The sequence below is a fragment of the Polyodon spathula genome, chromosome 2 (assembly GCF_017654505.1).
Source record: "Polyodon spathula isolate WHYD16114869_AA chromosome 2, ASM1765450v1, whole genome shotgun sequence".
NCBI lineage: Eukaryota > Metazoa > Chordata > Actinopteri > Acipenseriformes > Polyodontidae > Polyodon > Polyodon spathula.
Genome location: NC_054535.1, coordinates 53095936 through 53108814, shown reverse-complemented (window position 1 = coordinate 53108814; position 12879 = coordinate 53095936). Strand labels below are relative to the sequence as shown.

The following is a 12879-nucleotide window of genomic DNA, read 5'->3' as shown; positions in this document are numbered from 1 at the left end:
GTATCCCATTAGGACCACTTATGTCCTGTGGTTACTTAGCAAAGCCCAGCCACGCAACAAAATGTGACAATAAGCATATTTGTGAGTTAATATATGAGATGATATTAAGAGAGGTAATTTCTCAAAGAACTTATGGTGCATGGCAAGCGGTTTTTGAAAATCCTGATAATAAACGGGGTATAATATAAAGCGAGGTGATATAAAACGGGGTAATCTGTGTCTGTATGTGTATATTCACGATGGAGGTCCACAAATTGTGCATTATAGATATATGTTTAATGTCAATTTATGCATTTAACTCCATCACCGCTGCAACCCACATACCCTGGACTGAAGAACCGCCTTTTTTCAAACAGGAGCCAATCAACTGAACGCTGGATGCTAGATATTAGCCTAACTGTCCCTGTTTGACATCTGACCAGTAAGGGTTGTTGTGGCTTGGATTGCAAAATTCTGTGGACTCCAGACTGGCAACTCTGTGAAACCAGAATTTAAACTAGTGAACTCCAAATTACATGACTCACTGGGTACCTACACAATTTTTAACAGAGAAATTGTTCTGCAGTAGGATATTTGACAAAAAATATAACAATATCTGATATATTTAAGGAATAGGGTTTCATGCGATGCACAAAGATATGTAAGTATATGTTGTTAGCAGCAAACTTGCTATATACTTTACTATATAAGTGATAAATGAACGATAATGATAGTAAGAAAGTCGTGCATATTCCATTTTAAAACAGCAGAGAATTATCTGTTACAATAACTTTAAGATCAGGATGGAAAACAATATGAGAAAACAAGTTTGTAATAAAAATATAATAAATTGGCTCCCCTTTAACTCTTTCATGTCAGTGCGGCTGATGACTATGGGAGATCCCTATTGCCAACTTCACCCAGCTGCCTATGATACTTTACTAGGTGGAGGGTTTCAAGTAACATTATCTGTCTGTGCCTTGGTCCCCCAGTTTCAAACAAAATGTATTTGTTATTTCATGCAAATCGAACAAATTAATAAAAACTTTTTGAACAGCCAATTACCTTAAATATTTGTTGGTTTTGTCATCTGACAGGCCCCCATTGCAAACATCTAATGTGGACTGATTGGTTTTGAGCTGTGCCTCTACCAAGACTGTCCCAGAGTCCTTCCTTTTCTTTTTACCAAACAGCCCCTTGAATGGCTGGAATTTGCCCTGCCTTTTCCTCTCTGTTGATCAAAAACGACAACAACAATAAGCAGCTCATCTGCTTGATAGGCCTTGTGTGCTATTTACATATGGAAATGCTGCATGCACAAGAAAGCCATGGTCAAAGAGCAATTACCCAGTGACAAAGGCAACGTGTTTCGAATAAGAATGCATTCACAGAGACTTTCTTTCTGGGCAAAATATTGGCAGGGCAACATTAGTAATATTATAAGGTTAGCTCATTGTTTGAAAAGGTACATCTAGTCCTTTACGAAGAACTATCAAGTGTTTATGGTACATTCCATCTGTAATAGGAGTAAAATCGCATAATTATATAATTATATAGAGCCTCAGTGATAATTATAGGCTTTCTAACAACTGAGCCCTGCAAGGGGTCATGACCTGTGACACCCAGCTAACAAAAAATGGAGTAGAGTTTGTTCTGGATAGTGACTGTTCTGGCTTGAACAATAAACTGTATTTCTGAATGAATCACAATTTTCCCTATAGGTTTGCTTATATTTTATTACATCGACAAGGATTACAATTAAAAACAAACAGACGGATACCATGGCAACATAAGGCAGTGTTGGTGAGTTTAGCAATGAGAGTGATTAGACTAAATATGTGGAGCATCTCTGACATTACTACACTGCAAATGACATAGATGACAAGGAAAAACAGCATTCTATTTTTCTGAGTGTATGTGGGTCAAAAACATATACTCTCATTGGCAACTCAGTAGCTTCACAAAAACCAGATGAGAAGGGAGCTCCCGAGTTGCGCAACCAGTAAAGGCGCTCCATGTGGACTGCAGGATATGCCCTATAGCCTGGATGTCACTCGTTCAAGTCCAGGCTATTCCATTGCTGACTGTGGATGGAAGCTCCCAGGGGGTGGTGCACAATTGGCTGAGCGCCGCCCAGGGTGGTGGGTGTCCTCGGCTCACCGCGCACCAGCGACCCCGGTGGTCTGGCCAGGAGCCTGTGGGCTCGCCTGTAAGCTGTCCAGAGCTGCACTGTCCTCTGACACTGTAGCTCTGAGGTTGCTGCATGGTGAACCTGCAGTGTGCAAAGAAGCGGGCGGCTGACGGCACACGCTTCTGAGGACAGCGTGTGTTTATCTTTGCCCCTCTTGAGTCAGCGAAGGAGTGGTAGCGGTAAGCTGAGCCTAAAAATAATAAAAATAATTGCCGACTACTAAATAAAATAAATAAATAAATAAAACAGGTGAGAAACCTTTTGCTGTATGTGCTAGTGCAAGCTCATAAAAACCCTAAATCATCTGCCAGTGTACAGTTTTTTAAGTTCAGGAAGCCTAGGGAATCAGTAGCAACGTATGTGGCTGAGCTAAGGCGCTTTTCAGAGCATTGCAAATTTAGTGACGTGCTGGAAAGAATGTTAAAGGATTGATTGGTCTGCAAGATTCAAGATGTCACCTGTTATCTGAGCCTGCTTTAGATTTTTACAGAATGTCACAGCTTTCACAAAAAGGGGCTGTCACAAAGATAGCTGTAGTGGGTGACGTCAGACCAGAACCAGGAATCAACACAGAATTCACAAAGACAGCTGTAGTGGGTGACGTCAGACCAGAACCAGGAATCAACACAGAATAAACAAAGAAGTGGAGTTTGGTGAAGCTGAGCGATTGTTTTCACTCAGCATTTAATAATTAAACAGAGCAGAAAATAAAAGGTTGTAAACAAAACACAGGACACGGCACTTTAGCCAAAACAAAGAGACAAACAAAAAGGACGGCACAGACAAACATGACGAGGTGGTATTTCTGTAACTATTATTATTATTAATTCTCTCCTCTCCACACCCGTTCTCCACTCACCGAACACACAACCCCGAGTGAGTGAAAGTCACCCCAACTGAAGTACGTGCCATTGCAAAAGCCCCAGCACCAAGGAACACCACAGAGTTTAAATCTTTTTGGGGGTGGTCAATTATTTTCACAGATTCCTTCCAAATGCGTCAACTATGTTATAGCTCCTCTGTATTACTTGATTCAGAAGAAGGTGACCTGGGATTGGAAACATGAACAAGATTAAGCTTTTAGAGCCTCCAAAAATCTATTACAAACATGACAATTATTAGTGGACTTTGATACGGAGAAGCCCTTAATTTTAGTATGTAATGCGTCAGCTTACGGTGTAGGAGCCATGTTATCCCATGCAGTGCCTGATGGAAGTGAAAGGCTCATAAGTTTTGCATCCAGGACACTGTCTCCAACCGAGAAAAAAACTACTCACAACTGGATAAGGGAGCCTTAGGTATAATATTCAGTGTAAATTCCATCAGTATCTCTATGGTCATAATTTTTCAATCTGCTCTGATCACAAGCCCCTGATGAGTTTATTTAGAGAGACCAAATTCATTCCACCTATGGCTTCTGGAAGAATTCAGCAGTGGACACTCACACTTTCAGCTGAGTATGACATACGTTACAAAAGTGGGATAATGCATGCAGGTGCTGATGTTTTTAGTTGCCTGCCACTGACATTTATTAGAAAGGACTGGCTAGAGAAAGTAGATCTAAAAGTATATTTTATGTGAAAGAACAAGTAGTCAGGGTGGCTGCCTGTTCTCGGGTAGCCGTGTTATTGTATCACCCCAAGACCGAGAGAGGGTTATTGAGGAGCTTCACGAAGCACACCCTGGCATATCCTGTATGAAGTCTGGCAAGGAGTATAGTGTGGTGGCCCCACATGGAATTAGCACTAGAAAAGAAAGTCAAAAAGCATGCTAGCTGTCAGAGAACACATCATGCCTCAATATCCACACCACTGCACCCATGGTAGTGGCCAGATCGCGTCTGGGTACGACTACATATCTATTTACTTATTACATTTATATAGCGCTTTTCATACAAAGTATGAAAAAAAATGTACATTTACACAACACAAAACCTTTGTATAAAAGTCCCCAGGCAAGTCACACACACAACTGCTACATAATAAATAGCACATTTAAAAAAACAGTATATAAAAAAATATATAATAATGTTAAAAATGCAGAAATTTTAAAGTTACATTAAAAACCCATTAAGATAAGAAAGCCATTTTATAAAAGTATGTTTCAGTCTTGACTTAAAAACTGTAACAGCCTCAGCTTCCCTGAGGAAAGAAGGGAGGGCATTCCAAAATTTAGGGGCTCTGCATGTAAAAGCCCTTCCTCTTGTGCTGATTTTTTGACCCAAGGAATAACCAGTAGCCCCGCATCCTGTGATCCAAGAGTGCGATTTTGATGATACAGGGTCAGTAACTCCCGCAAAAAACTAGGTGCTAATCTGTTTAGGGCTTTTAACAGCAAAATCTATTTTATACTGCCCAGGGAAAATGTGTAAGGAGGCTAAAACAGGGGTAATATGTTCACTTTCCCTGGTTTTAGTCAGAATTCTAGCATTGTGAATAAGCTGTAAGCAAGACAGCATACCTTTTTGGATACCAGAGAGAAGCGCACTGTGGGAAGGACGTTTTTGATAATTATTGATGCCCACTGCAACTGGTTTGAAGAAAATGTATGGGGGCTCAGTAGAACCTAAATTCTTGTTCAAGTCAGACTTACACCTCAGACACCAACTGGAGTCTTTCTGGCAGAATTGTTGATGGACAGGCCTTTAAAGTCACATCTAGACCTACTTTATCCAGAGGTGGAAGAGGCTCAAAAGAAATCTCATCATGATCATCATGCCAAAGCAGGCACATTCAGCCCAGGTGCTATGCAATTTTTAACGTGGAGTTGGACCCCTGGAATAACACTTGAGGAAACAGGACCAGTGTCTTTTATGAAGATCACCTAAGGTGGTGTTTTGAGTCGAGCCAACCACATTCAGTGGACCTGGAGGAATGTGAATCATCATTAACTGGAAAGGGATCTCAACATATTGGCCCTGTGCCTCTGCAACTGCCATGTCCCAGTCTTGATGAAACTCTGGAAACACTGTCAGAAGACTCACCGCATTGAGATCACTCAAGAGACTGAGCTTGACCTTGAAGCAACCAATGAGTTGATTTCATGTGAACTGCATTCACAGAGAGTTCGTAAGAACCAAAATAGATTGAATTGGTAGGTCACAATAGGAGGAAGGAAGTTATAAATGTGTTCTGTTTTCAAAAAAATTTTTTTTTAATATATATATATATATATATATATATATATAATATATAATACCATGGAGTGAACTCGCCTAGCAAGAATTTAGAGGCTTTAGGACCCTGGGGGTTAGGAGAGTATACTGAAGTTACCAGGAGGCCACATTGTTAAAGTGGATAATTTATTATATAATTGATGATAATGAGAAAATGCTAATCACCTGCGACTGATTAGCCTGAAGAATAAAAAGGCCACTGTTTGAGTGTTTTAGTGGTTGGGGTTTGTGTGGACTGTGAACAAAGGAAAAGAGGGGAAATAAAACAGGAAGAGAATTGTTTTGTTTGGAGACTGGTAAATGGCTAGCCATCTGGTAAAGTTAAAAAGGGGAAGTTTCAAGCTGTGGAGAAGAGTTTTGTTTGGATGTAATCAGAAATACAAACAGGCACTGTTTCAACAGAAAGCAATGAAAGGGAATACTTTGTCTGTCACAAGAAGATTGGGTTGGTGAGAGTGGATGCCTGTCTGTAAATAGTTTTGGGGTTTGTGCTGGTGGTGGTTGGCAGGGATGGGGTTAATTTCTATCCCTGCCAAATGTGAATGTGGGTTTTATGGCTGTGTTTGTACAACCACGTGTTTAATGTATGTTTAATTGTTTTATTGATTGTAGCAGGCATGTATTTAAACAGGTCAAAGGGTTTGTGCAGGGCAGGCTGTGTGAAGGCAAAAGGCTATCGGTGTGTGAAGACTGTGAAAAGACCTGCGTGGTCAGAAGGATAAGGAAAAGGTACTATGAACCTGAGTGTATTGACTTTGTGGGGGCGATGTTGTAGGTTATGAGACTCTCTCTCTGCTGAAGCTGCCAGAGTTACAATAATTGTTAGGTGATCCCTGAGACATCCTGCAAGGGCTCATGACCTGTGATGCCCAGCTAACAGAAAATGGTGTTAAGTTTGTTCTGGATATTGACGCTTGAACAATAAATGCTATTGTTGAATGGAATGTACTTTATTACAGATTTCTGATATGTGCTTCATATTCATCTTGATCAAATTTAATACAGGAGGGAGGATACATACTCTGTGGAATAAGTCAAGGATGCTTGGAGTTGATAAATGGTCTTCTGGGTGGCAAAGGCTATGTGGGTTCCATCTGTGGCCAGGGAAGACTCACGTTAAATAGTCAGTCAGTGAGAAGTATCTAATTAAAATGACCATTTAGGCAACCCTTTTGTCATTCAGGCTGCCTCCATGCAGCTGCATTTCAAAGCCCAAGACCACACACTGTCAGTTTCTTAATCTTACTTTTCAGGTTCTCCAATTACTCTGCATTCAATTGAAGTCATGAAATGTCCATATCTAGGTGGAGGCGACAGATACTAAAACCAATTTCAGAAGAAAAAAATTCTATGTTAGAACTTTCTTAATACATAGGTGCTCCAGGGGCATTCCCCTACCACATTAGAAGTGCTATCAAGGTGCAGTAATAAATCATCAAAATAACAAGACATTGTGCCAACACCCATGGATGGCAGACCTGCACTATCACACAAATAGTATTATTCCCAAACTGTCAACCACCACAAAGAAAAAACACAGCAAAAACAGGTACCTTCATCACGCTCCCTCATTAGCATTATAGCACTCTCCCAAATCACTCTGCAGTGACAGTGGAGAGCAGTGCCATTCATACACTACACCCCATCACAATACAAACTAATTAATACTGACCAGAATTCATTTTGAACAATACATTTTTTACATAACAGGCTAGAAAGGTGACTTGTTCAACTTAAAGCGTAAGTAGCAAGGTTCCGAAAAATATAGCGTTATACGTCCTCACGTGTTGCTACAACTGTTTAAATAACGTATCTATAATTTATTTTAATTTAGCATCCTGATAACATCTTTTAACAATTATAAGTTTAAAGTCTGTTTCAAAGGTCTTTTCAACATGTCGGCTCTTGTGAACTTGGGTTTGATATCAGGGGTGTGTCTCTGATCACTGCCTGAAGAGCGATAAGAAAAAAAAAAAATACAAGTGCTGTGGCTTTTGTGTTCCATACGACATCATGCATCTTTTATTGCTGTTTATGCAGACGTGGGGAAAAAAATCATGACAGAGTAGCTTTCTTTCCAGCATTTGAAGAGATTACGCTGCATTGAAGGCTATTTGTACGTGTTTATAATCCGGCTTTCCAAGAAAACAAAAATTCTACAATTTGCAGCGATCATTTTGATCCTAATGCATTTCCATTCTTACATTTTAATCTGTATACATGTATGCAATACATAATGCAATGCGCTTGATTTGCGTTGGGAGTTTGTCTCTCTTTAGTAAGCTATCATGTTCTATTAAAGTGTAAAATAGTACAAATAATTGATGTTTTTTCTTTTCTTTAATAGCAGGAAATTGCTGCCTGCCCAGGTATGCGTTTTAAATATTAAAATACTCAATTGCAAGTGTTTGACAGCGACATTGGTCAAACAAGTGCTTGATTGTGTATATTTATAAATAAACCAGTTCACATAAACACCTTCTAAGAAAACAATTTGCAAATGCCTACAAGCTTAAAAAAAAAGTGTGTGTATATATATATATATATATATATATATATATATATATATATATATAATATATATTATATATATATATACGCGCGCGCCGCGCAATTTGTTTTCATTAAACCTAGGTTCTGAAGCAGCTACCACTTTGGAAAAGGTCCTTTTCCGTTCCCAATTGTTACAAGACAGTTGTCTCCATTTCGACAGAAATTGTCTGCAAACTCTTCAATACCTCCTTTCCCACCCACCCTGTCCTCTGCTCGTTCACTGCCCATTGCCTTCTGCAATCCCTACTAATCTACCCTCCTTCTCCTCCTCCTTGCCCCTCTTGGACTCAATTTTTGCTCCATGCTCCAGAGCCATAAACCCACCATGTGTGCTCTGGACCCCCTCCTTGCTCACCTCTTCCAGGCTCATGCCCCTACTCCACTCCCTTGCATTTCCTCCCTTCTTAATACTTCTGCACTCTGGCTGTTTCCCCTCTGCCATCAAACAGGCCTGCATCACCCCATCTTAAAAAAAAAAAACTTCCTTGATCACGCATCCCTCCAGAACTACCAGCTCCTTTTCCTCTCTAAAACCCTTGAGCAAGCAGTGCATTGCCAGCTCTCTGCTTTCCTGTCAACGCATTCTCTTCTCAACCCCATCCAATCTGGCATTTGAAACTGCTCTTCTCTCAGTCACCAACTCTCTGCCCTTGCCGCCTCCCTCCTCTCCTCTGTCCTAATTCTCCTCAACCGCTCTGCCGCCTTTGACAGTCAACCACTCCTGTCCTCCCTCACTGACCTGGGACTCTCGGGCTGCTCTTGCCTGCTCCTCCTACCTGTCTAATCGCAGTTTATAATTAATTACATCCCGCCTAATATCTTTATATTATGATCTGGCTCTTTAATAAGAATTATGCAAGGAAACAAGCGCAAACTGCAATGGGATATTTCTACACGTGTGTTATGTGGTGCACTTTTACAAACTAAGCCATTTACACTTCTCTTGTATCCAATTAAACCGGTATACATATTCTTCAATTTCTAGCAATACTTTAACCATAACAGATTACATGGAAACACTGAAGAGTTGTACTGGACTCTTGAGGGTGCAGAACCACGTTTCACCCTCGCCAGCTCTCATTTGCTTGTCCTTGGAGAGACCAATGAAGCAGGACGCAGTTAGTCAACACAAAAAACAATTCACTAAGTAAAAAAAAAAAAAAAAAAAAAAAAAAAAAATAGTACTGGGTGTTTCTTTTTTTAACCCAGGCAGGATGCCGATTTTAATTAATTACTCTTGTCTAATTACTTTGTCTTTTGTGATTAGGTTACCTCTTCTACTGTCCTATCCATATCAAATATCTGTAGATCGAGAAAAAACTTAATAAAACAACAAACACTTAAGTGTTAAGTTACCGCTACTTAAGCAACATTTTTTAAATCTGTGTATCTGATAAATTATACTGCATCCAGTCTATAATGTTCAGGAAAACCGAGCGCATTTATACATTTTGCATATATAAACAAAGCTGGTTTTGATATATTATATAATAATAATATTAATATTATAATATTTGTACAGTAAACAAAGAAACAATACTATTATTATTATTATGATTATTATTATTATTATTATTATTATTGTAGCTCATAGTGCAAGTATTATTGCCCACATTGCCAAACAGGTAACATAAGTATAACAACCCAAGATGTTGTACAGAACACAAAAGTCAGAGTGCACTACAGCTGAAAATACTTTTTGAAACACTTTAAACCTATAATTGTACGTTGTGATGGTGGTAAAATAAGAACATCATAAATTAAAATAAGTAACTATTAACTAGGTATTTGTAAAAACCTTTCTAAAATACCACCGAAAAAGTAGCTCTAGACCAGTATGCAAATCCCAGTATCAAAACCAGACAAGTAGTTCTGAACAACATAGCCTTCAGTAGCTCAGTCAAACATTATGTTACTTCTATCAATTATGAAAGCAGGGAATCAAAACAACTATAGACTCAAAACAATAAACCTTATCAGCCTATAGTCTATGTACCTCACACTATAAAGATTAAACCTGCATTGAGAAGCAGTTTGTCTCTGAGCAAATGGCTCTGATCTCCAGGAAATGTCATTGCAAGAAACTGATTTAAAAGAAAATGATTACATGTCATTCTCATATGTCAATGTTAGATTACATTTTGTTTGTGGTTTGTCAGTGAAACCTATTTTTTTACAAATGTTCACAAATCTCCCTTTTGCTTTGTAATTTATTAAAACTACTTGAATATTTTTTTAATTTAATTGACTATTTTCCTAGAGTTTTTTTCGTTCCCTTCCACGGGTCTAGCACATCGCTGCAGTCTTTCAATATTTTTTGTCTTCCTGAAGTTAATCAGTTCTCTGTTAAATAAAAAATACATTACTTACTGTGCTGTCAACTAATTAAATGAAGGTGTACTTTAATCATATTAGATTCATAATAGACCAACTGCTCACAAGAGATGCAACACACAGCAACTTCTGTAAAACTGTGTCTGCCATGATATGTCTCCTATACTACATTCCACCAGCTTCCAGTTCTCAGTGTTGACATAACCAAATAAGCCTGAGAAATGTAAATATAATGTCAGAAAAAACTACAGTGTGTGAGACCCCAGCCTCGTGCAGGTGCAGAGCAAGTAGCTTCTAACTACAGTATAAATGGACTGTCGACATAAGGCAAGTAGGTTAGAAAGAAGCACCATGATTTGCATGAAGCAGTAAATCAAAGTTTCCAAAATAAGCTATGGTCAAGCGTTTATTGAAAATCCAAATAGCTGCTCAAATTGTTTCCATTGGGCTTATTCATCATTTTTTGTTTAAATACATTTATAGAATAAAATCTTTTAATGTAAAACACAGCCCGTAACAACACAGGGAGAGAATGTGGCACCCAGAATGGAATGTTCTTTTTCTAGAATTTGGATGCCACCATACTGTCATGCTATCCTTTTCTAGATTTTGAAAATGCATGTTCCGTGCATGGAAATCCTGTAGGGGGTAGTCCAGAGTAAGTTTGGCATAAGATTCAAGGAAGCCTGAAGAATCACTTCACTACTGAGGGAGAAACACCCTTCCCCACCTCCTGTAATACCACTTACAAGTCTCATGTGAAGAAACATAAATCCACGTCAAAATAAAAAAAGTAGTGTCAAGCTGATTTGATCTATCAACTATGTATACTTCTGTTTTAAAACCAACTAACATAAAACATTTTTTTATTATTTTACAGTGAAAGTATAGTAAAAATCATCCCAGCTGTTAATGGTAAAGAAAGAATAAGTCATTGTGGCAAAGCAAAAACCCTACATATAAATAGTGTGTGTGGTATATACATATGCAATAAGGCCCGACAGGCTGCCCATATGTGTCAAATACATAGACAAATTCCCGTGTCTCCAACCCCCGAGAATTCTGTATGTTCAACATATACGGACGCCCTGAAGGACCTTATTGCATTTATAATCTGGGTCAAACAGTGGATTTGAAAAAAAAAAAAAAAAAAAAGCATAAATAATGTTTAGGGCAAAAGATTAGTTTTGTTTTGTTTTTTTTAAATAAGTATCCTTACGCCAATAAAGTAGTCCAATTTATAACTTTGAACAACACTAGGTTAAGCTGGCTAAATTCATTTTATTAGAACCTACAAAAGGAAGTGCATCTGTATTTTTGGATATTGTGGACACTGCCACTGAAAAGACACACCAGGGGGCGGAGTTGAGATGGCAATGAGTTTTTTTTTGTTTTGTTTTTGTTTTTTTCCCTGTCACTGACAGTGCAGACACACTTTCTGAGCAGAACAGACGGGAGGAATAAAAATAAACACAACGACGTTTCGGATTTCAGTAATCCTTCAAGGTATGTGTCTGAGAGTGGTGGATATCTTCCAGTTCATTGAATTGTTCTACATCCAAACAGGCATGACTACTTACTACTTTGGGATTTTTTGCAGGTAATTGGTCACTCAGTTTCATAGTTACAGCTGTACATCTGTAACTGTAAAAGCAAGATGGCTACCGTCTGATACTTTTAAATTCTGTGAAGCAGCGCAGTGATTTAGAATATGTGACAAGGCTCCAACTGTATATATCTATCCAATATACAGACAGCTGGAACCTTGCTCAACCAATCGCATTGTGCGTTTCACATTGCATTGCCAGCCCTTTTATATATATATATATATTATATATATATATATATATATATATATATATATATATATATATATACATACACACACACACACACACAGTGCATTTTCACATTGAATTTGGTCAGATCTTTTTGTGGGTTGTGGTAGTATATAGAGGGAGAAATGACACCAAAGTTTGGTGCTTCTTTCATTTGTTTGGTTGCAAGGTAATCAAACATGCAATCTTCACGTGTGAAAAAGTCATTGCCCCCATAGTTAACTCAACCCAATTAAAGAGATAATTAGGGTCAGCTGTTTGGATACTTTGGTTAACAATCAGGCCTGATTTGGGCCAACCCTGCCCAATATAAATCTGACTTTGGCTCTTACCATCAGAGTGAAGTTGTCAGCACACAGGTTCTAGAAGCACATCATGCCACGATCAAAAGAAATTCCTGAAGACCTCCAAAAAACGTTGTTGATGCCTATCAGTATGGAAAGGGTTACAAAGCCATTTCTAAGGCTCTGGGGCACCACCAAACCACAGTCAGAGCCATATTGTCCAAATGGAGAAAGTTTGAGATAGTAGTGAATCTTCCCAACAGTGGCCATCCAAAATCTCACCAAGAGCAAGTCGTAAAATCGTCCGGAAGTCACAAAGAACCCTAGAACAACACCCAGGGATCTGCAGCCGTCTCACACATTGGCTAAAGTCAGTGTTCATGACTCCACCATCAGAAAGACACTGGGCAAAAATGGGATTCATGCCAGAGTAGCAAGGTGGAAACCACTGCTTACTAAGAAGAACATGAATGCTCGTCTCAAGTTTGCCAAAAAGCACCTGGATGATCCTCAAGAGTTCTAGAA

General features: G+C 38.8%; 1 long non-coding RNA gene across 1 annotated transcript in view; it reads right to left on the bottom strand.

The window, feature by feature from the left end:
* Window positions 1-1122: 1122 nt before the first annotated feature.
* Window positions 1123-12879, bottom strand: part of LOC121298242 — a 40357-nt gene continuing 28600 nt past the window's right edge. Inside the window, exons 2-3 of the long non-coding RNA XR_005947267.1 lie at window positions 3030-3218; window positions 1123-1210 (exon numbers count right to left, since the gene is read on the bottom strand). This is a non-coding gene — a long non-coding RNA (uncharacterized LOC121298242). The remainder of the gene's footprint in view (window positions 1211-3029; window positions 3219-12879) is intronic.